Raw genomic sequence first — 25,824 nt, 5'->3', positions numbered from 1 at the left:
TGAAATTTTTTATAAAAGAAAATTCAATTATGGGACATGATAGGGAATTGAATGAAAAGTAAACATGTGAAGTTCAGAAAAAGTAATTTTTTTCAGGAATATATGCAAAAATTCCAATTGCCTATATTTATACTAGAAATATTCACCTATGCCCTCATTCACTCAAGCTGTGGAAAAACAATTAGTTTGTCTGTATAATACAATTTAGAAATCAGTTGAGGGAAATAATACTGTCCCCTTTATTAGAAGAATAAAAATAAACTTTTCTATCAGATTCTTATCTTAACAGTTTAAAAAAGCAATGTGACTCTGGATTTGATTCTGGATTTGAATTTTCTTTCCATTACTTACTAGATATATGTTCTTGGTGGAATCTCTTAACAGAACTTTTGGGTTTACTTATAAAATAGGAGTAATCATCATAATTATCTTACAAGTTTGTCAAGAAGATCAGATGAAATAATGTATATGGTGGAGATAACATATATAAACTAGGAAATCCTGCACAAATTATTTACACAAACACTCATAAAACTTTTTTAAAGATTGGTTAACTGGAGTTATAGGAAAAATCCAGTGAGTTGATAATTATAGAAGAAATATTTTATTCTTTAAGATAATAAACACCTTTAGGAGTTTCTACAACTGCATGATTTAAAGAGGGGGAATATATTTAAATGAAATACCCCTGCACTGCAATTAGAATAGAGCAGAGCCCATCCAGGAATTATGCTGGATGGCAAGAATATTTCTTCAATGAGACATGGATGTAGAGTTTTCTGTTTATTTAGTCTTATCCAAAATAATGACTTAATACTCCACAGAGTATTGATTTTATAATGATAGTTATATTTAAGTTAATACAAAGTAGTAGTTAACCTCCTCCCCCCAGGTTATTTATTTATTTTATTGCCTACCAATAGCTATGAGGTTAAAGATGTTATCTTGTTTCATTTAATCTGCTGGCATTTATGGTGTCCCAGCCTCACATGGAGCACTAGGGGGTCACTGGGTGAGGATGGGAGCACATTCAATAGAAGATAGCATCATTACCCTTAAGGAGCTTATGATCCAGTTGAAGGAATGCACATCAACACTTAAAACAATGGAAAACTCATTTACAGACCAACATGCCAGTAAGAGCAAGTTGATATAAATACTGTTGGCCTGAAAGAGAAATGAAGGGCCCAAACATTTTAAACTCAAATTGTTTCTGCTTGGGGATGGTCTGTTGTGGGCAGTCAGGATGTGTCTGAATGATGATCAAAAGTGTGATTTGAACTTTCTCATCTCAGAATTCATCTCTCTTCTATTTCCTTTCCTGTTACCCTTGCACTATAAATTGGACAAATTATACGTTTGTAGGGTGATTTATAGTTTACCTTACATATTTTCATGTTTACTGCAAGAAATTACGCTTACTCTCTTCTACAGAATAAAGGGGAAAATCTGCTCTGTCAAATCCTACCAAAGCGATAGTTTATTAGATATAGACTAATTATGATAGTAGTTGCAATAGGAAGCAACTGTGCTTTTGTTATACAACATGAAAAATTTCATTTGATTCTGTTAAACAACTAAATAATGTGATCCACTCTGACCATACTTTTAAAGTTATAGTTTTCTATCCAGGGAGCACCACAAATGACAGGGCTTAATTAGTTTTAATAAGCTATTCCTGGTGGAACCTACTCTATCAGTAGGGATATGATAGGTCAATAATTCCCAAACTTTTTATCTCTGGTCTCTTTACTTTAAAAATTGCTGAAGATTTCTAAAGAGCTTTCATTGTTGTGGGTTACATCCATTGATTTTGGGGGGTCATATTAGAAATTAAAATTAAGAACATTTTAAAATATTGATTAATTGAAAAATAACAATAATAAATCCATTATATGTTAACATAACACTTTTTGGGGGGCAAAAATGACACAAATTTCCCAATAAAACAATTAGTGAGGAGAGCAGCATTATTATACATTTTTGCAAATCTCTTTAACTTGCTTGTCCTCGTTAGTTCCAGCTACTGTAACAAACTACTATGACCAGGTGGCTTAAAAAACAGTTATTTATCACAGTTCTGGAGGCTGGAAGTCTCAGATTAGGGTTCCAGCATGGTTGGGTTCTTGGGAGGGACCCTCTTCCTGGTTTACAGATGGTGCCCTCTGTCTGTGCCCTCACACAGAGAAGAGAGAGTGGACTCTGGTTTCTTCATCTTCTTATAAGGGTACTAATCCCATCATAGGCACTCCACCCTCATGAACTCATCTAAACCTAATTACCTCCCAAAAGCCCCACCTCCACATACCATCACATTGGGTATTAGGGCTTCAACATGTGGATTTTCTGGAGGGAGGGACACAAACATTCAGTCCATGCTACTGCTGGATTTGTACATCAGCTTCTACATTCAGTTTGTTGCAATATCACACACCATGTAGCCTTTGGAAAATTCCACTTTGCATGAGTGAAGGAATGAGAGCAAAAGGGGAAATAACATCTTCATATTATTATGAAAATAATTTAGACCTCCTGGACTCCTTGAAAGGGCTTCAGGAACCCCAGAGGTCCCCAAAACACATTCAGAAAACCACTGGGCTAACTTATACTATGAGGATATGTAATCCTTAAATCCTAGTGACTAAAGCAGTAAAAGTTTTTCTTCCTTCTTCTCTTGAATTCAATATTCACTGTGGCTCAACTGGATATTTTGTTCTATGTCACTGTAGCTTTCACTCTGGGACCCAGTTTAGTGGAGCAAAAACTATCTAGAATGTTGATAGTAATCGTGGCAAAGGGAAAAGAAAGAGTGGCAAAATATGAACTAATTCTTAACGCTTTCCCCTGCAAGACACCTATTACTTCTGCTCACATTTCATTAGCCAAAGCAATTCACATATCCTAGACTGACTTCAGGAAGGCAGGAGGTATAACTCTCCTGTAGGGAGAGACACAGGGTATTAGTTAACACTACTACTTTCTACCATATCCACTAATATTTTTAAGCACATCTAACTCCATGTGCCAAGTCATTAGATGCCTATAAACTTTGATTCTGGTCAAAGTTTAGTAAAGTTATCTTCATCTTTGCCTCCAAACCTGCTCCTTTTCCAGGTTTCAAAAATCTAACAAATGTCTGGTATATATTGAATGTTTAATAAACATTCATCAAATAAAGGGACAAAAATGGAATACTAGATAAAATATTTATATTACGGCATGAATATGCCTAAAATTTCAAGAATGATATGTCTAAGTACTGGCCAGGCTAATTTTGGATCTGGGAAAGGTCTTATTGATAATATAGCTCAACCTCATTATTTAACAGATGATCCCATTGAAGTATGAAGAAATTAAATAACACCATTTTAATCCCAGACATGGAAATAGAGTTAATTGTGTCCAGCTTGTATTTTGGAAATGGTATTGAATTTGGGATATCTTCTTGATAAGACAAGACAAATACTCAATTGATGCCATCTTATAGGTTTCTGCATCAGAAATGTATGTTGTACAATATCTAAAATTTCTAGGACTCAAAAGAAAAATTAAGGTAATTTCAAAGTAACTACAGATATAAAACTTTTATTTACTTTGTTTCCCTTGAGATTCCACTGGGGTAAGAATTCTTTGCCTAATTTCTAGCTCCTCTACAAACTTGAACTCATTTTGAACGCTGCTGAGTTGACTACTTCTACTGCAGAAGCCACTTTCTAAAACCAATTATGCTCATAGAAACATCCTGCAGATGATAACAAGGTTATATTATATAAATTGCCAAAATGTGAGCAATTGCTCCCACCTCCAAAAAATCCAATTAAACATTTGTATTTCGTTTTATTAACTCTAAAATCAAAAGTTCCAAACTTAAGGAAAAGAGATTGGCTGAGTATAGACAAATATATAACACTGTGTTTTCCCACAGTACAGTAAAAGTTCATCAATGAAAAAAATGAAAGCTTGTATTCATAAGATAATTTCTTCCTAGAAGCAATATTTAATTCTAATTAAACTTGACAATAACCCAATAGAGGTAGGTAATGGACAACTATTCCCTTTTCATAGACAAAAAAAATCAAGGCACAAGCAGGTTAATGGAGAAGCCAGCCAGAAGTCACACAATGAGTCATTAACAGAGACAAGAAGACATGATGCTTATTTCTTCCAAGATGGTGCCCCAGACATGTAGCCACTGTCACCATGATTATACATTTTGATAAATGACAAAAATTAGAAAAGCTTCTTGGTCAAAATATGTGGAATGAAACCTAAATTGTACACATGGCAATTATCTTGGTAGGAAACAGGAAATTGCTTCCATTTTCAAAAGCATGCTCCCCAATATTTTATTTTCCCCATTTTCTTTGTATTCAAAAATATCTATTGTCCAACTTCAAATAAATGCAAATATAACTGTGATACAAAGTAGCATTTGTGCCACTGGTACCATTAAAAACCCTCATGTGTGAATGGGTGTTTAATTAGGCTGTATTAGATTAATCCCATGTCTCCATTGGTTGTAACAAATGAAAAGATAGTGTGCACTGTCATGGGAATAGACATTTAAAGCTCAATGTAACTTTCATATTTTTCTATGTGATCGGTCAGCTAGCACTGCCTTTTAATTTAACCAAAATTTGGTTTGTAAATCAGAAAACCTTTTTAATTGCAAGAAATGCAAAGCAGAAATCTTTTTTTTTTAAAGGATTGACATTACCTTTGTTGTTTGATACATTAAAATAAGACCCGTAAGGGACAGCTCCAAACAATGAATTTCATATAAAATAGATAAAAGCTTGCTCCTTGGGCCTACATAGAAATTCAGACAGAGGCTTGGAAAGAACAACCTAATACTTCTAATATGATAATATTGCCTAGGTAGCAGTAGAATATTTGTTATAAAAGGTCTTAAATGTCATTTCCTAATGACATTTTGAGGTAATTTTAACCACTTTTAAAATAATTGCATATAGATTATAGTTATTGTATAAGAAAAGACTTGCCTCCAATTTAAACAATATTGGGAAGTTAAATGTAAATTTAAGTAGTGAAACCTAATTTTTAAAACAGAAAAATATTCCAGCCAATATGTAAGTTTTGCTTTGTCACTGTACTGTATTCTGTTCAGTAGAACAAAGACCGGATGCATAATGAGCCAATGTAAATGAAGTCAAATCAGCAAAAGCATAGTGGGGGAGGGGAAGGTGTAAAATATGACAGTCGATATAATGACCAGGGAGTAGAGAATTTAAATGTTTAATGCCTACACATTCAGATTCATTTTTCTGTCATCGCTTTGAATGGGTAGACTGAGGAGCTTGAAAGTCCAGAATGAAAACATCATCCTCTGGACCAAAAGAATTATTAATATTATTTAATAGCACGGATATGATCTGTACTTATAATCATCTTCTTTCCACCACTCCCCACTGCCCCCCTCCACCGTGGGGTGGTTAGGGGGAAAGAAAGGTGGTCATAATAAGAGATAATTAGAAACTGCTCTAAGTATTTATTTGGGGCTTTCTGTCTTACCCTCCTGCACTGTGTGCCAGCTTCCCATCTCCCAGCCATGATGGAAGCTCAGAACACAATAGAAACACAGCAACAATATGAATTGCAAATACATGTATATCTTTCCACACAACCTATCTTATTGACTCTTAATAAAATGAGTATCTTCTAAAAAATGTCCTGAGCTGTAAATTGCTTTACTATTGATGACGGGCTTTGGAAAAATACTACACATGCCTTACAATCACCTAGACAGAGTTGTGTTAAACAGAATTGCTTAGCTCTTGTCTGTAAATTACTCCCCTCCCTCTCCAATAAAGGAATGAATCTTGCTTAATAATCTATGCTGCTTAGCATGTGTTATAACTGTACATGTGAAAATCTGAGTATTTTATATATCCCACACTTTAGGACTATAACAAGCCTTTATCATGATGTTCTCATATTTAACATTTTCCTACATGGAGTGTGAATTTTCAAGAATATTGGCGTAAAGACCATTTAATGCAGTGTCCCCCATCATCCCATTTTCTCTCATATGCAATTTCCAAATATTGCTGTCTTGAAAGATATCCATAAATTCATTTCACTGTCTGGGCAGCTTAACACTTAGTAATTAAGCTGGCGTTATAAACAGCAAACATATATATGGACTTCTTTGATTTCAATGTTACTTTAAACTAGTGAATATTAAACCCCAAAATAAGTACATTGATAATATGAAGGTAGAATTCTATCTGGGGAAAAGGGGTGGATAGGTGGGAAATGATTAGAAAATTATTGTAAAGTAAGTTAAATTTCTAGTTTTGGTGTTAATTAGGTTATTCAAAAGACTTTGTCTTTACAGCTTGAAAAAAAGACAAAAAAAGATTTCTTTGGCACTGATAACATGTACTAAAAAGCTTCTGTTAACCTAGCTCCTCGTATGGGAGGGGTGTGTATATTGAGGGTTGGGGGAACACAGGAGCCTGAATACTTGCTTTGTAAATATTTAAGCTTTTTGCAGGCTAGTATCTAAAGAAGTAAAATGCGAGCCTTTTACCTTTGAACCCTTTGTGAAATATCTTAATGTTGCCAAATGTGAATATAGTGAACCTAATCAGTAAATTTGACTGAGATTTATGAACTTTTTCATTCTAAATGCATTTACATATACACAAGCACATACATGTACATAAATTTATTTTATTACATCCATTTTACACAAACTGAACCTTAAGCAGTTGAAGTACTAAAAAAGCCAATCAAAATACTCTTCATATATCCTTAAGTCCATAAACCTCTTTAAATTGTCTCTTTTAAAAAACAGCTAAATTATGGAAATGCAGACTGCATTACAGAATATTTGCCAGTTATATCTTGATTCTTATTTGAAATTCCCACAAGAATATAGGCATGACAGTAATATAAACCATAGAAACAGGCAAAAAAAAAAAAAAAAAAAGTAGAACATAGGGACTTGTAAATAAATCCATGAATATCAAGAAGCACAGATGCTAAGATTATGCATTTTTACCAGTACTGTTCTGTGCTTGTAAACTATAAGGCCAGACATTTGTAAGACGCGGTGTAGCAGGCCCTGCTGAGGGAGGGAGAGGCAGGAGAGACTCTGAGAAAGGTGGGGCGGAGGGAAGAAGGGAGGGAAAATGAGTGAGAGAGAGAGAGAGAGAGAGAGAGATTGAGAAGAAGGGTGGGGGCACTTAGCCAGACACAATAACGCATAATAATGTTAGCATTCCTGCATGTCTAATGGCTTAAATATGCTGAGTGCCTCACTCCAGCCCCACACCACAGATGATGTCAAAGAACCATTTAATATTTTATCAACAGTCCTTCTTTGAATCAAAAAAAAAATTTTTTTTCCTCTAAAAAGGATTCAGGGGTTTCCAAGCATGAAAAAAATTAAATCCCTTGAATGGCAAAATTTTAAGACACAACCATATTTGTGAATACCTCACGTTCAGCAAGATTCATACCATTCTCCAAAGCATCTTACATTATTTACATCTTAGCAATGTCAACATGTCTTATTTACCAAGGAAACATAAAATCATATTTTTAGCGTTTTTCTTACATGAGGAATGTATAGCTTTATTTTTTAATGTAAAAGAAACCCATTGATTAAATTAGTATTATAATATCAGTTGGACTTTGAGGATTTTTTTTTTCTTTTGGTGGAAAGTATTGTTTTCTTGTTTGACGGATACTATGCCTGTAACAAAGAATGACTGAATTGTCTTAACAAAGAAGATGAAGGCTGTATGTGTTGGTTACAATAGAATAACCACCTTCCAGATCTCTTAAATCCACAATATATGTAGTGTGGGTCCTCAGTGGCTTTTGTTTTCAATGTCTTTTGTAAGCTTTTAGGTTTTTTTTCTGCATCAAATGTCAAGTTAATTTACGGGGCGCTATTACTGATATGTTTCCTTGGTTTGTGGTTTTCTGTGAAAGGCAGGCAGCTGAGACCAAGACTTAGGCTGGGGGGGAGGGGCAGCCGGCGAGCCCATAACACATACACTGTGCCAGGGTCTGTAAATTGGCTGCCTGTATGACAGCGGGCCCAGGGAAACCTCTAGTCTTCATTTGCATGCTGAAGAATATCCAGGATTAAACTGGACTGATTTTCATACAGGATTTAGACCTGACATTTATTATTCGGTTCACAGACCTCTTGAAGGAAAGTTTGTTTTCCACTCATAGATGAAAAATCTTCTAAGATAAATAAAGTCAGGCTTAGCAGTAACAGTAAATAAATATCTTTCCTGTATTTCTTATGAATTTATCATATATGATTGCCAGACAGATGTTTGCCACCAAATTATTATATTTTGCTCTTTAGCAATTCTAAAGAAAAATATCTATCAAGGCCCCACTCAGCATTTATAAAATATATCCATTTAATTCTGGAAGTTGATTTTTCATAAATAAAATTTAGAGACAGACACTTGATTTTAAGAATAAATTAAATAAATATTGGAGCAGTAAAATACTCTGAAATGCTTAATTTTGCATCTGCTTCATGTGTTTTTATGGCAGAGAAGATTTTGGTTATACTGTAAGCATCAATTACATACTTTTATATAAAACATGAAAATTATAAATGAATGCTACACACGAGCCCTATCTACCAAATTGATAATGTAGATAGTTCATTTTCATTGCCAAATAGGTCCATAAAATATTCTGGTGTCTTTTAACATTTAGGTATTAATTGTTTGTCCAAACAAACGCTTACAATCCAATACTTTGGGAATATTTCAATAAACCAAGATTTAATTTCTAATGTTTGAACAAAACATATTTTGACACAGTACCAATATGAAGAAACATAGTGGAGCTGCTGTATATTTTCTGGAATGCATTTTCGACATGGGCCAGAATAAAGACTGCAAATAGTGATTAAGCAGGCCCAGAAGAAATTTAGGAGTCCTCATGTATTAATAAACAGAACAGATTTTTCAAATGCATTGAAAATCTACTTTATACACTTAATAAACATAAGGTAAAATAATACAAGTGTCAGTAATTAAATATATTATTGTTTCTGTCAGTGCATATGGAGAAAACACTGCCAAATCTGTTACATATCTGAATTTTTAATGTGTCAATGGAACTTTTGAAAATGTGTCCTGGTATTTGATTTCTTTATGAATATTAACTTATTCATAACAAATCTTAAATATGTAGAATGTAAGATATATTTCTTGGAAATTTTTCTTTGTTTTAATGTTGTATTTTATTATAAATGTACATATGAATCACATTTACTTCCTCAGATTAATTTATGATTATACCCAGTAAGAAGTATACGTTATTAAAGTTTTAGGCAGACTAAACCTATGAACTTTTTATAGTGAGATATCAGTATCACGTACAGTTTATTAACCAAACATTTAATAAATGAACATAATGAGTCCATCTAGTTTTGTCTTGATTCAATTACCGTACATAACATGCCCATGAATGATCTGACCCTACCAAAGATTAGGTAAAACTAAAGAGTGGAAATTATTGTTGTGAAAAGATTTTGGTCATCTTGTGTGTAGAAATGTTTCTGCTTTATATGTATGTAAATTGCAAATGTGAACATAAATATTATTGTAAAATGTGTCTACACATGCAAAGTGAAGAGAATCAAGGCAATTATTAGAACAATTCAGGCTAAACCCCTCACTTTTGCTTGCAATAGATAATTGAGGCAAAAGGGTTTTTCCCTTGAATTATCTGGATGATTGCATCAATTCTTCACTTCGCTTTATACATGTATATAGACATAGCAATTGTGTGTCTTCAGAAAATGCCACTTTAAAAACATGCAAATACAGAACACATTCATAACGACACTGCTATCTTATAGGCTTACTTCACCAATGAACTTTTTGTTAATCGAATCGGAACTTTAAAAGAGAGGAAGGGTTAAACACATTTTTCTGAGTAATTATTTCTAAAGCAACATACAGTGAGACTTAGATGTAACATACAATTATATATGCATCATGCAAACTAGGTTTCTCCAACCTACTCTGGCATACTAATGCCCCAGTATCCTTCATTATTATTTCTATTAGCAGTGTACTTCCACAGTAGGCCCTGCTAATTGTGTGGAGAGTATTCACGATGGTGTGTCACCAGTATAGGACTGAGGGACATTTAATTTTGAAGGTTTGACCCTCAACCTGAAATCCTGAAAGTATATGTTTGAGAAAAAGGAATTCTAAATCTGGTTGGTTGGAATTGGGGGGTCATTTTCAATCAAGCCAATTTTTGATGACTTTATTGTTAATACACTTAAAAATATGGCTGATATAATGACTTAAGCACACACAGTTTTTCCGTCTTTTTTAGTGGCTGCATGAGAAATAGGTATTAATTGCCTCATGGTTTAAAATTCTCGATACAATTCACATTTACTCACTTTAGACTCGAGATGTCTCTCAATCAAATTGTGGGGTGCTTTATATCTTCAATGTAATTAGTATTGTACGATATTCATGACAAACATACTGAACAAGGAAAAGGATTCCTACTTGGTAATCATTGTAAATATGAAATTGTCAAGCTAGTCCTAATTAGTCACTGAGATAAAGATAATATGCAAGTCTCTAGGAGGTGCAACAGACTTAGAACAAAATTCAAATATGCCACAATTAGATTATTGTTTCAAATGCCTATGCTTAATAAAGTTGGTGGACCATGTTTGCCAAATAATTCTGTCAGGCAAGCAGAGTTTAAAAGTAATTAAGCAATTCAGCCTCATCTTAAAATGGCACATGCAAATGTCCATGCTTTTGTTGGTTTGAAAATGTGTAAGATGCTTGATAAAAAGTATCACCTAAGAAAAAAATTCAGTATATTATACTTTTTCAACTTCAACAGGTAGAAAATCCTTTTTAAACTTGCCTTTAAAAAACACTCCTGGTAAAGCATTTGATTGTTTAACATTTTTATTATTCAAGTTCTTACCATTTCACACTACTCCCTGGAGAGGGGCCAAGGAAATATTAAAAATACTATAGAAATATAAAGGATAAGATATTTGTCACTCTCGTTTAAATTGATGTATGCTGCTGTCCTATAAACGTCACATCGGATAACCCTGAAAAATTACCATGAATCTCCATAATTACGCATATTCATGATGGTGTTTTGCATAGTGCTAACAGCAGACTGCATGTGGGGTGGGACGTGAAGGGGGGTAGAAGTGATGTGACAGATTAAAATTATTACCAGTATCATGGAAATAGACATAGCAACAGTTCCATTTTGTTAGGTCTTAGAAAACAAAAGCATATCATAAGATCGCATAGTAATTAAATAACTAGAAATTTTTCTTCTACATATTTCACCATAAAAAGTTAACAGCAATACACTGACTAGAAATATCATTGTTACTTGAAATCTGTTTGTGTTTGTCATCGACTCCTAGGTACAGGACTACATCAACTGGAAGGAGAGGGTGCTTTTTAACTTTTTTGAGGGAAGAGAGGGGAGAGGGTGGGGTGATGGTAAATTTTCAAGCCTTCCAAAGTACCTGTGCTGCTTACATGGCTGGCAAGCTCCTGATGAGTTGAGTACAAATCATGTAGGTACATTTTTTTTTCTGATAAATATGAGGACTGAGTTATATTTGGTAAACTGTTAAAAGGCTCTAAGAGATAAAAAAAGTTGTCTGGTGTGTATCTCAATAGCTTTTTTTGTGCTGAGGCAGAGAGCAGAGTTAATCAGGGACTCTAGAAGTAATTATCGACAGAGTTTGGGTAATACAAATGCTTGGGTAAACAGCGATTGTTCTTTCCACAAGATTGCGAGTAGAAACAACAATACTGGTATTGTCCTCCACTTCTCATTAAGGGGACTTGGGGAGGGAGTGCTGCACTGCGAGGCGGATGGGAAACTGACAGGCAAACTGTGCTCGGAACGACTCTCTCCTGATCCCACTACCACAAGCTCTGGCTTTTGGCATCAGGAGTGCCAGCTGCATCGGGAGAAGCCAAGCCTGTCATACCATCTTCACATCAAATCTTCAGGGTACAAGAGCTACAGCATAGTTAGAGCTTAATGAAGAAACAAATACAAAAGGGAAGATTAGGCCTTGTTAACACTTGCATTCATTTGTTCTTATAGAAACTGCACTGGAAGGGTTGTTTTATAGAACTCATTCTTTTTCCTCTTAAGCAGAAAAGTTACATTGAGGATGCATTTTTTGTATTGTAAATACACAGGAAAAAAAAAAATCTTTCAGTTCCCCTGTAACTACCAGCCAGCAAATTGTTTTGTCAAAAATGCCATTTGAAACAGTGATGTCCATGACAACTGTCAAAATTGATAAATAAATACTTTTTTTATATTAATAATATTGTACTTGTTGCCACATAAAGCATTTCCTTGCATATTTAAGTGGTACCATTGCATTCTTTCAAAAAACCGGGATGTGAAACTTTATCTATTGTTACAGGATAACAGTCTCCTCTTTGGGGTGAAACATTTATATTTCATGGCACCACATTACTTTAATCTTCAAATTAATTGCGTTTGAGAAAAAGGAACTATATTTTTGAAGTTCACTATAAACTATCCAGAAAGTTTGACAGCAGAATACTACAATTATTTTTTATTGTTGTAAGCAATCAGTCAACTGTACAAAGGTGTATTGTGTACAGCTGCAATGTAAAACCTATTTTTGTTTATACTATCTGTCAACCGCCTAATATGCTAAGGTGCATTCTAAATGATATTATTCCAAAGGAAAAAAAGAATATTTTAATAGAATAATGTACTTTGTACTCTACACTTTCCGTGTAAGGCCTACCCAACAAAGTTCATAATGTATCTATGGCTCTTAAACTTTAGATATATGTTGAAAGAAGACGGGCTATTTGTTGTAGATTCTGAGAGAAATGTGCAATACTTGTATTGAGATGCAACTATTTGATTTTTACAAATTCTCACACATTTTTGATGCAAGCTTAATGAACAGACCCTTGCCTATGAGAGAAAACAGGAACATGGACATTTAGGTATTATTTCAGAAAGTAACTTTCTGGAAGTTACTTTTTATAGACATATGAAAAGACATATACCTGAACACAAGGCAGCCTAATTACTAAATAAATTTTTTTATAAGGAAAGCATTGAAAATAAAGTATACTATAGAAATAACTGAAAAGCCAAGTCATTTTATATAAATTGAGTTAACTCAAGGTAAATTTACACCTATACTCACATAATGATTATAAAGAAAAACATTATGAATTAGGTTTTATACTGTATAAATAAAGCTTATCATTTCATGTAAAGTAAGAGTCAGATACTACTTAGATACTATTGCCAAATTACTTTTTAATTTTTGAGGCATATTGCTTGAATCTACATTGGCTTAACGTGAATGAGTCCTTCTGTTTTCCTCTCTGTGACCTGAAGAAAACCACTGCTTTCAGTATGGTAGAATTGGAGCCCTTCTATTCTGTTGATGTCTGAAGATACTACCAAATCAGTGTTATACACTGAGTTCCACTGAACTTTTTACCGTTTGTGGTTATTGTATTTATGTGACATTATTTGGTCCATGGTATGTACATACCCAAACAACAATGGGCCTTGAAATACTCAAAAGTATCTCATATTTCCTAGTCTACATTCTTAGTACTCTGAAATCATGAAGGTCACCATTTTAAGATGACAACATCTTAAAATGTGGGGTCGTATTGTAGGGAGCCGACCTCATCACAAATACTTCTCAGATGATTTGTTACAATGAATTCATTGATTATTTAAACGGCACTTGGTATTTATAAGTGACAATTCTCATATGTTTTCAGACCAAGAGCAGTTAAATACTGAATATTGCTATTTTTATTTGTTAATTTTATTAGCAGTCTCCTCAGTAGTTTATAAGTAAATATGACAGAGATTTGCATGGTGTCTCCAAATGTGCTTAGTTATACAATAGTATTAATATAACTTTGTGATAAGTAAAATGAGCCTGCATTTTTCTTTCTGGACAACGGAACTCCTTTTTAGGATTTTATTAATAATTACTTAAGCATTGATGAGACTACACTATAACATTCATTTCTAAAACTGTCCAACCAATTTTAGCCAATGCAGTCAATTAGGTACTAGCAGGACAAAACATGCAGCTGGAGTATTTACAGGAGAATCTTTACCTCTGGAATTAATTGTTTCTTCAGTATAACACTATAAAATTTATGTATTTATTTGGATTATTTTAAAACAATAGCATGAAAGAATAGAGTAAAATAAGTTCACATTGAGAAGAAAAATTCCAAAAACAAAATTTGACAAAAATATTTATCATACTACACTCATGTGTAAATGTTACATATATTTAAATTTTTTGCTGACAAAAATGAATGCCAGTAAATTTTCTGTTCGAAAATGTATTGGTAGCTTGAACTTGTAGAGTTTAAGTGAATACTCACAGTGCTATGAGTGTTCATATTACATGCATTTCATTGACAGTGATCTGGCCCCATTTTGGATTAAAAAACATTACTTAAAGAAACATATATTTTATAAAGTTTTATGTTAATTTGGCCAAATTTGTAACTTCGATGAACAAAAACCAAAGAATAAATGTACTTTCATTTAGATCAGGAAATATCCACCATGAATTTAATTAAATTTTCCTTTAAAATGAGTTGATTTTATGTGAAACATGAGCTGCAATATGAAGAGTCAACTTTTCTTTCTAAAGTGTAGAAAAAATTGTTATTTAAGTATAGAACAATTTAAATGTAACTAAGCAAATTAAATATATAATAATATTGAATATTTGGACACTGGATAAACTTGTTCTGAATTGGTTTTTTTTTTTTTTTTTTTTTTGAGAGATGACATCCTTAATCAGAATCTGAACTTGAACTTGGTACATTGCTCTCACCTCCCCCTGGACCTCTAGCAGTGTGGGACTAGTATATAGACGGAAAAGGGCCATGTGCAGGCATGGAATTGTGGCTGGGCCGAGTAGCACCCCAGTATCCGCCATAGCATCCTAACCTCAAGCTTTGCTAAAATTAGAGGCACAATCCCACTAAGAATCACTTCTGGTCTTCATGCCTGTTGCAGAGATGAAAAGCAAAGTTTTCCTGGAGGGAGAATTGACTGAAGGTGGGAGATCTCAGAATTCTTTTACTCTGAGCCCATGCTTATATGTACTAGATGTGTGTATCTTTGTTCACTCTCTTTTACACAGGCTTTTCTATCTTACTAGGATTTAAAAAAAAAAAAAATCCTTTCAGCCAAATTCTCGTTTGACTAATATTTTCTCTCATTATAGATACTATTTGGCCTGAATACGTCAGGTGGTGATTTTGGCATATAGGATCTCTGAGAGGGCTGGCTTTAGCGAGAGGAGATCTGGATTCGAACTACAGCTTCTCTTCACGTGGAGCCAATCACATTGTCTTACTGAGCCTCGGGAATTTCATTACATAATGACTCTAAAGATGACGTAAAATATCATATGACAAAATTACTAGTGCTGTGTCTGGAACATAAGAGAAATGCCCCAGATTAGTGACTGACTCTAAAATTTGGATATGTAGATAGAACCTAGGACAAATTCAGAGCTGAGTGGTTCCTTAAGAATGGTTGTTTTATCCTGAGAGGTGCACTGAAGCCCCTTCATCTACGACAAGTGACAGGGCCTTGTATTGGGCTTTTGCATGATTTCCAGATAAGGGTTCTGCATTTAACCAAATCACGTGAAACCGGTTTGAGTCTTTCCTTATAGCTACAACTCAGGCAAGATTTGAAAAACTGGGTACTTAAAAACAAACAAAAAGAATGCAAGTTGCCACATAAATCCAGTGTTATTTTTCTTGTTTTTAAACATGGAAACTTGCACACAATAAACTAAATAAATATATGCTGAATAAATACACAAATAAATCAAGATGAATTTTAAATACACAAGTCACTGAAATTTGAAAATAAGTAATTCTGAGTTCACCCTAACCTTATTTTTTTCTTTTGGAAATAGAAAGTTCAGGGGATTTTGAGAGAGTGAAGCATATTCTAAAATGATACATCTTTAAGTTCCTTTATGTTGAAGAAGAACTACTTGACATACATCTTTACAAAATGTACCTCAAAGTACAAGAATAAACCCATATCAGTACATACTTCTTGCACAATTTTTTTCACCACTAATTCTATCACAAATTTATTCATAGAATGGTCTATCATTTCTTCATAGTGCAAGCATTTATTCAGAATGTTTTATTAAATAACATAGTCAGATGTTTACTAAATGCACCCTTTAACTATTTCATGAAGAATATATTTTTACATATCACCACCTACATTTAGGTTTAATCAAGATTGCTGACGTATGTAGGCCAACAAAAATGAATGGCTCAGCTGTAGGCGTTGTGTTGACCTGTTAACCTGAATTTCATTTTTGACTACTTTTGTATTTAAACTTAAATTCCATAACCTACATATGCACGGGGGATTAATTCTCATTTGAGAATTAGCATCCTACTTTAAAATAACTGTAACAGCAAAAATAGGTGTTCGTTTCGACCATCATTTTTTTCATGATTTGGAGCTTGTCTCCTTGAAAGTTCTTCCATACTGCAGAGTGAAGAGGCAACTTAAACTGTACCAATAGGAGGGGTTTGCAGAGATGCCACTTCATAATGAATGGTGGCATCTGTAGAGGTCCTTTATTTTCTGACATTCATAAAAATTATACCACATCTATATACATTTTAAGTGCCAATATAAATATAAAAACCTTCTAAATGATATTTTCCTAGTAAATATAATTCACATAAATCTCAGTGATTCAAAATAAAACTGGGTGATGCTAATATTTTCTTTCTATTATAAAACTTGTATATTGAAAAAATTATAAAAATACAGAGTTACCTTAAACTAAAAATAAACATATGCAGCAGATAATTTTTTTACACCTGCCATCTCATGGTATCAGCCCACTTATAAGTGATAATGCTAATATAAAAAAGTATAAATTAAATGCTCAACTTTGCAAATGCATCTATAAAGATTAGAAAGAAAATTATCTTTGAATCTATCAAAGGATTTTCTTTCTAGGAAACACATACATAAAAGTTAATGCAAGAAAAATATTTTTATATCACTATTTGTTTTCTTCATTGCACTTTCATTTTGAGTCCTCAAAGAACCTCTCCATATAGTAAATTTAATTTTGTCCATTTTTTTTTAGGAAAGTTGATAATGATTTTAGATTATTATATGAATATCTGTTCTAGTGCTCAGTGGGTTTATTTTTTGGTAGTTTAATAATATTTTAAATATTATTTTCACATAGCAAATATTTTAACTGAAATATGCAATCAAGATGATGTATTTACCCTTACTTCTCTAATACTGTGTAATTGAATAAAATACACTCATAGTAATTATTATACAAAATAAACTGATAGTAAATTTTATGTCCAGTGTTTCTGAACAATAAACATTTCTCAGAGTAGCATGTTTATTTTTGAGAAACTTTCTTATTATATTTAAAAATATATGTGACCTTATCTTTTTAGAAACATATACAAAAATCTTTGCCAGTATTCAACTTTTTCAAGTAAAAGGCACAGATATATCCTTCAAACATTGTTCCCCTCTGTATGTTTTAAAGGACTTTTAAGGACAAATTTAATAATGCAGTTCACTATTATATAAGAACTTGAGATAACTATAAAGAAACAAGAGGATAGTTGTGCCCAACTTTTATTTATGTCGGAAAATAATATATCACACAACCATTTTTAGTGATGACTAGGACTCAAAAGAGGTACTAGTTAAATGAAGTGTTTGTATCATACCTCATGTCACTCTACAATGACATAATAACAAATTTGCATTTATAAACCTTCATAATTATGAAGTTAATATTTTTCTTTATATAGTTCATTTTTAGCAAATGCTACATTTTTCTTAGAGTCAATTGTAATCAGCTTATAGTGCTATAATATTAATAAAATTTTAACACCAAAAATATATTAGCCATCCTTCCTGCATGCCAATATTCAGTATTTCTGCTCTTTACTGCATACACATTGCTATATGTTTCTCATCAACCAAATTCTTTCCTCTTTTTTTCTACATCGCTCTTTCTCTCTCTGCCTTTCTCTCTCTTCCTTTTCTCCCTCTATTTTCTCCATTCTTTCCCCACTCCACCCAGTTCCCTACCTTCCCTGCCCTCAGTTCCTCACTGTGGAGTACAGTGAACATATTAAGAACATTCAGTTGTGGTTGGGCTTCTAACCTTGCTCAACTCCAGCATTAGCAAAGGGATTCAGTTTCTTGAATTCATTAATAGTGTTTTGCCACAAAAGGCTTTGTAGTTCTCTCCTGAATATTGAGCCTAGCTTAATAACATTCCATTTATGTTAAAGACACATTTAATCTGTAAATGTGACCTTTAGAAGAATTCTCTTGTTTTTCATTAAAGAAACACTGCATTACAAATATTAATTATTCCTTGATGCCATATTTTAATTAACTAATCATGTGCTATTTGCAGCAATAAAGACGGTAGTAATGTATGTGCAGTAATGCTATGCAATGCAAGATCGATATCAAAGAATCCTCTGCTGCAGAAAAGACATGTTTTGGGTATCTTCTCTGGATGAGTTTGCTTATATAAAACATTTAGTCTAGAATGATGCTTTGTTTTGCTTTGTGTTTTGTATTTTTAAATGCCAATGCAAGTCTGATTAAAATGCTGAACATATCGTTAGCCCCATCACTAATAAGTGAACGTTCACTGATGCATATTAGCAGGGTCTAGCAATGTGGTGAAATTGTCACTTAAGTGCTTGGAATCTGAACACAGAAAATGACAGGCAATGCCGAAGGTCCGGCTCCAGTGCATGTCTTCACTGTAGCTGGAGTCACTGGAATGGTGAAACCAGTTTAGGTTCAAGGTCGCTGCTGACATTCAGCTGTCATGGCTTCATTGTCTGCAGGCCTTCTCTCCATTGACACATTCAAGAGTACTTTATAGCAACCACAAAGAGCCAGTCAATTGATACCATTACACTTCATGCACACACAAACCACAAGCCTGTTCAGGACTGTTGATACAGTCTAACATTTATTCATTAAGGGATCTATTGAAAATGCAACTTGCCCAGCCCCACTCTTAACAACATAGACTTACTTGTTTAGTCCAAACATTTAGCTACGTCTTTTTCAAGTTTTGCACAGCATTCTCTAATTGAGGTAACATTATCTGCATTTTAATGCTACACCATTTATGTCCAATGAAAGATTACCTGAAGAACCCTGCCATTACCACACTAGTTTAAATACGGGCAGTCGTATAGAAAAAATATACACAAAAGATGTAAGCAGGGGAAAAGGGAGATATTTATTTGTTCTGGGAGTGCCACGGAAATCCAATTGCTCAGAAATGAAATAAGAGTCTGGAGTGAAAGGAGGGAAAACCTAAGCTTGGGTCAGGGAAGAGGCAGTGATTAGCTCCATTGTTAGGAGCTCTTTGAGCTTCGTTGGTTGTAAAGAAAAACCCACTAATGAATCTATTGAAGCTTGCCAGAACTTTGTGTGGAAGACAACTTAAGTTATGGTGCTTATCTAAAAAATGGTAGTAAAGCATGTGGGTATATAAAACAGCACATATGTCTCTTTATTAACAGCTTGCCCATAAAAACAAAAAAATTGTTTAAAGATAGTATGTTGCACAAATGACCTATTTAACATGCATATGTTTAATTTAATATTCACAGGTCTTGAAATAAAATCATCTAAATGATTACAAAATCTAAGAAAATATGTCTTATTATAGTTTAAAGACGAGGAAATAGGCAGAAATATAATGGAGCTAATCTCTTCTTGGTTTCCTACCAATATTTTTAAAGAAAGATGGGGTTAAAAGTCAAGTTGGGTGACTGTTTCATGTTTTGCATATTTTAAATATGCAAAAAACATTTCATTAAGGAATGTAATCAACTGACATTAAAAGTAATAGACTTGGGGGAAAAAAGCCAATATGCCCATGTACTGTACATAGTAAAAAATGTTCATCATACTTCCATCCAATGTGACGTTTCCAACATAGAATTAAATCTGTTTTTGTTGTCAGATGTAACATATAATTAAATATGCCTATTTAATTCTACAAAATACATTGCACTGTCTAAAGTAAGGCTACTATTAATGTAAGAATTCAATTAGGCAGCAGTACATTAGAAAAGATAATTTTGGCCAATCACTTGGTCGAGATTATTGCTAGAAGCTGGAAAACTTATACTGTACAATAAGTAGAGGTAGAACATATTCTTCTGAAAGTTTTGCCCTGAATTAAGTTTTGCCAAATACTTTTAAGGGTTATATTAGCAAAGCAAATTTCAAGCACGGAACGAGAAGAGATAAACCCCCCACCGTCAAACTCATCCATGGTTCCATGACTTTTCACAAGAATGAAGTTTGTTACTTGGGAAGCATGATTCTCTACCTCTGAGGACTTACTGTGTAAATAAATGAGTGTTATGTCAATGAATTTGCTCATTCTTTTTCGTGAGCACATAAACATTATTCTTCCAAAGCATACTATTTTGGGGCAATAAGACGAACTGCTAAGCAGAATTCTTTTTTATAATGTCAAGGGTCGCTTGACTTTTGACATCTCAGGTTTCTAACTAAGGCCCTGGGAGACTTTCTGTGGAGTTTATCTTATAGTTATCATGAAATTGTCTCTTTAAGCCCACGTCCACATAAGGGAAGATACCCTTGCCACAGAACAAGCAATCTTTCTTCAGGTCTTTATTAATTTGCTTCAGTGATCAAACTAGCATGAGCAAATAAAACCTACTTACATGGCGGTGGTTTGTCTCAGGTCCAAACAATTTGGAATCCATCATGATAAGGTTAGTTACCAAGAATGTCTCTTTTTCTATAAGATTTTATGTCAGGAAATTTGACTTAATGTTGACCCACAGAAAAATTTGAGGATGAGAACTGCAAGAACTATGTCAAAAGACTAGAGAGGTAAGGGGAATCAATATTTGTAGGATATCTGCTACGTTCCAATTGTTGTATTAGGCACTTTACCCATATTGCTTGCTCTCCATAATAACCCTGCATATTTTGGGATTATTGTTCCATTTTATGGATGAGAAGACAGAAGCTCCAGGATATTTAAGAATCTAGCTGAAGCTACAAAGCAAGCAAGTGGTACAGCTGTGATTTAAACCAAATACCATATTCTTCTGAAGCTTATACTGTCTCAAATGCTTGTTTCAGCCAAAGGATTTTAAAAACCTTGATAAAATTTAGCTAAAGTTGGTGACGCCATTTACAGTGAATAATACCTTCTCTCTCTTTCTCCTTTATTAAATATATTGCTTCACTTCTTTTCAAATTCACTCCCTGTAATAAGCTTTTCATTTTGCCTTTCTTTCTCTTCCCTTCTTTCCTTTGCCACTACAGAACATTGAAGATATATCATCTTCCACATCAGACTTCTTCTGTACCACACATCTTCCATCTCAGCTTAATAGTAGTAACTTCACTAACAAGTGAAGATGGCCTGCCTATTCACAGCTGTTTCTACTGTATTTTTTTCTCATGTAAAGAATATGAATGTATTAATAAATCTGTTGGCCCAAAATTCAGGGTCTTTGTAAATGTTATATAAAATCATAATGACATGTTATGATCCTTCAAGCTTCCTTCCAAAACTCTCTTTTATTACTTTGTATTCATTTCACAGTTTTTTCCTAGGAAATTTCTTTTGAGATGAGGAAACAAACTTTTACGGTAAGTCACCATGTTTTTCCACTGTAGATTCCACATAAAGAGAGGCATGCTAAGTTTTGCAGTCTATACTATAAAGGCCTTCTACATGTGTGCTGTATGTGTACGTGTATATAAACTTCCAGGTGTACCCTTCCTGTCTAACATCTAAGCATCCTCTGTTCACATTACTTTTGTATGTGGGAATTTTTTTATGTGCTTCGGACATACTTCTTCAAGAAAAATAAAAGACTATTTAAGTGCATATTATCAGTTAAATAGCTTGGTCAATTTTTGGAGTATTCACTCATTTGAATGGCAAAGAATTATCCCATCTGAAAATTAGAAAGGATATGGAGCTTTTGTCACAGACACATTTACTGTCTCTCATAATGTAATTTTTCTTTGTCGGTCCAGCTGTATTTTCAAAAACCATTCTAAATGGGGACTTTAAAAAATGTCTTACTAAAAATGACACCAAATAATATTCAAATAATAGCAGAAGGAGAGAGATGACCAGAGCAAACGATTGTCTCTTTTTCTGAAACTTTGCTGAAACTAGATATGGGTTTCTACTTTTAATGATGTGACTTGGTCAAAACCATTTTTGAAATTACATTAAATTTCATTTTAGAAAATAAAATTATTTGGGGGAAATTCTCCCCATGGTATAATTTTTATTTTTTTACTATTCTCTACTAGTACACGGTTGAAGCAAATATTATATGGCATGGTTACCGTCAATATTTTACCTTTTTTGGTGAAGAAAATATTTTAAGTGTTACAAATGGCTTTGAGAAAAATAATAAACTCTTTTAGGAAAGTGAAATATGCTTTTAAGATATGCTTTCAGTTAATTTAGAATCCAGAAGGAGGCTTATTTGATGGTTGTACCCTATAATTAGTGAGGTCAGTAATCAAGACAACTGTGATTTATTTTACCAGGAGAGCTAAGAGACTGAAGACATCTGGCCTGAATGACTCTGATGGTAAAATGCAAAGTTCACCTAAATTTGCTTTGTTACAGGATAATCTACAGAGAAACAGGAGAAGATGTTTTATTGTCCGGATGAGGACAATTCTGCAGTGTCAAAACTGAATAATAGTTGTCTTCTGGCATCAGAATTTTGTATCTTATTTCTAAAGACAGTAAGCACTTGGGTGGACGTTAATGAATACTAAACACTAATTGATCTGATACATCCATATGCAGATACACAAATGCACATGGTAGCTTGTAATGCTTGAAAAATTACATTTTGGTTCTATTAAAAGATCTGTCACTTTCAGGTCAGAGTGGGATTTTGGAGGAGTAGTCTGCCTCCAACTAGAAATAGAAAACTATCTTGACAACGATGGTGTTTTAGGGTTGTTTGTTGTTTGGCTTGTTGATGATGCTTAGCCAAGGAGACACTTCCTTTCAGATTCTGTCTTCCAAACCCCAGGGCTCTGTTCTGGGCAGTTCAGCCTAATGGAATTAAGCCTGACATGTTTCAAGTCTATTTCTTTATAAAATAAATGTAAAACAATGGTTTAGATTTCTAATAAAACTCTTGAAGCATGGGGCATTCCAACTTTCCTTGTTCTTTACACATCTGTAAATAAAGTGCATAAAAGAGGAACACAACAGGATAAATCAACATAAATTTGAAATCCACTGCAGCATATTAAATGGCGCAGTCTCAGTCAAAGGGAGGCTGACCCCGAGGCTTCGTGCAGTTTGAAGCTAATTGTTTTCGTCAGGATGGGAACGTCTGGAAGTCCATGGCTGTATCCCACCAGTAAGGCTCCAGTAACTGAGCCGGCCCACAGAGAATGGACCCACTTTGTAGCGACACAGCGGGCTCAGACACCACCTATTCTGCTCTCCAAACTGTCATGCATAACAACTTTATTGTGCTAAATTGAACTTGAAAGCAACCAAAGGCTATGAGAAGGAGAGGCTATGAGAAAAGCGTGCTGTCAGCGCTGGCAAAGGCTGACCTGGAAAGTAGGCTCAGAGACAGGGGAATAAAAGACCAGGCCCCATGAACACAGCATATTGTTTCATTTTAAAGTATGATTCCCATACCAGAGAAAGTAGCAAATGTGATGTAAATTTATTTAAATAGATTCGACCGCTTAAAAGTTTGCCAGCCGCTCTTATCCAACTTTCCCAGCTCTCTGATTCGTTACTTACAGTGGGAATATAATGACATATAGTCATCATTGTAACAGCTTCTTTGCAGGGGCACAATGATGATTAATAGCCAGCAGCAAATTTTCACATGGGCTCTGAAGCACTATGGCATTAAGCAGCCAAACAGTCCCAAATCCCCCTTTTCTGTTCCGCTGAAAAGTCCCCTCCTTGTACCTTGCAGATAGGAACAAAGCCTATCTTAATTCCAATCAGCTTTTCCTCATTCAAAGGGACCTTCTTTTTTTCATAATTGATTCATGTGCATTTTTTAGTGTTCCACTGAGCTGAAGCCACTTTTCTCCTTTTCTCTCTTCTGTCCCCACATGAGCACCCCTCTTTTTTTGAGGGGGCAAGGAGTGGGAAACATTTCAACAACAACAACAACAGTAAAAAAATGGTGGGTTTTTTCTTCCCCAAATATTTGCTAAATAGATTTCTCAATTAGTATTAGCTTGTGCTTTACATTTAAAAGGATTTGAAACAAAAATTAACTCCTGGATTTCTCCATGGTTGGAAATGGTTTTAGTTATAGAAAGTATGAGCTTGCTGAAATAATGCTGGTGGGAGACCTACAGCCATGGCCTGTTTCCTTGGGGGAGTCTAAGGAGCTCCTTCTCATGACAGACTCACAGCTGGAACAAGGACAGAATCTTTTGCTCTGGACAGATTCTTTTTTCTCCTCTGTGCCGGTAGCTATCAAAAAAGAAACAAGTGACCAAAATGGAAGGCAGCAAAAGCAGAACTCTTAAACCCATTCTGTCCTTCTTAAGTATCATTTTACTCCATAGTAATCTTACAATATAATTATTAGCAGAAGCTCCTGTGCTATTTGTAGAAGTGCTCTCTCCCATCTATAGTTTCCACCTCCTGTGATAACGACACAAATGACATCAACCAGTGCTGTCTTGGAAGGGGATTTCTGCACTCAAATTCATTTGTGTTTCTATGAAAATATAATGGCCATAAAGTGCAGAGTTTTAGTAGATATACTTTGCATATTTGTTTACATTTCTTACAACCCTGCCCTCATTTTTCTATATGACTAGGGTGACCGTATGCCCCTGTTTGCTAGGGACAAACCTCATTTATGCCTATACATAATTATTGATAGTACTCTCTTTCACCCTCACAAGTGTCCTGATTTGAACAATTTGAAAAACTCATGCTTTTTTGCTATTAAAATGGCCCCAGGTGACTTAAACAAACCCAAAGAGTGGGCTGTCTCTTATCCAGGTGGCTGCGGATTGATTTATACTATTCCAGTTTAGCGGAAAGAATCAAACTTGAAAATCCTGCTGCCGATGTAGCAGCACCGACTTTTGTCTCACCCACTTTGAAGAGGTCAGTTGACCCTATACAGCTTCTTTGATATGTGGCAGAAAAGAAGTCATTTGCTGACATGAAAGACACATTACAAACCAGATTTTAAGTGTGACACTCTCCTTCAGCTGGGTCACTGTTCTCACTATGAGCCAAAGTAACATACTTCATCGGTCAGATAAAAATACTCTGCCATATTTTAGAATAATGGCCTTTCTCATGTTTTGGTGTCTCCACATGGTTAAATGAAGAATATGTCCAATTGATAGGGGAAATTCTGTTCATCATTTTTTATTCTAGTGCTTATATCTTCTCATAAAAAAGCAATGTGTGAAAGTGGCATAATACATCTCTATTGTATTTTTCATTCAAAAATTTCATGCAGGTGAGTATCATCCAGTCTTTGGGTTATAGAACCTGAGACTCCCAAAGAGTGTTACAGATCCACATGGCAATTGTCCCAAGGGCTGGGTTTCGTATGTGGATTGCAGCATTAACTGAGAGATGTGTAATATCATCTCTAGGCAGAGAATTCTCTACCAAGGGCC

At 34.3% G+C, this 25,824-nt stretch overlaps 1 protein-coding gene across 2 annotated transcripts in view; it reads left to right on the top strand.

Moving 5' to 3' along the window:
• The window catches only part of LOC138398250 (zinc finger protein Gfi-1-like), a 139,958-nt gene extending 114,365 nt beyond the window's left edge, over positions 1–25,593 (top strand). For both annotated transcript variants that reach the window (XR_011235940.1, XR_011235941.1), the window contains exons 3-4: positions 21,766–21,801; positions 22,723–25,593. The gene's annotated coding sequence lies outside the window, so the exon portion shown is untranslated. The remainder of the gene's footprint in view (positions 1–21,765; positions 21,802–22,722) is intronic.
• The last annotated feature ends 231 nt before the right edge of the window (positions 25,594–25,824 follow it).

Source organism: Eulemur rufifrons, chromosome 17 (genome assembly GCF_041146395.1).
Source record: "Eulemur rufifrons isolate Redbay chromosome 17, OSU_ERuf_1, whole genome shotgun sequence".
In the NCBI taxonomy this organism is placed as follows: Eukaryota; Metazoa; Chordata; class Mammalia; order Primates; family Lemuridae; genus Eulemur; species Eulemur rufifrons.
This window is presented reverse-complemented; position numbering and strand designations above follow the sequence as displayed.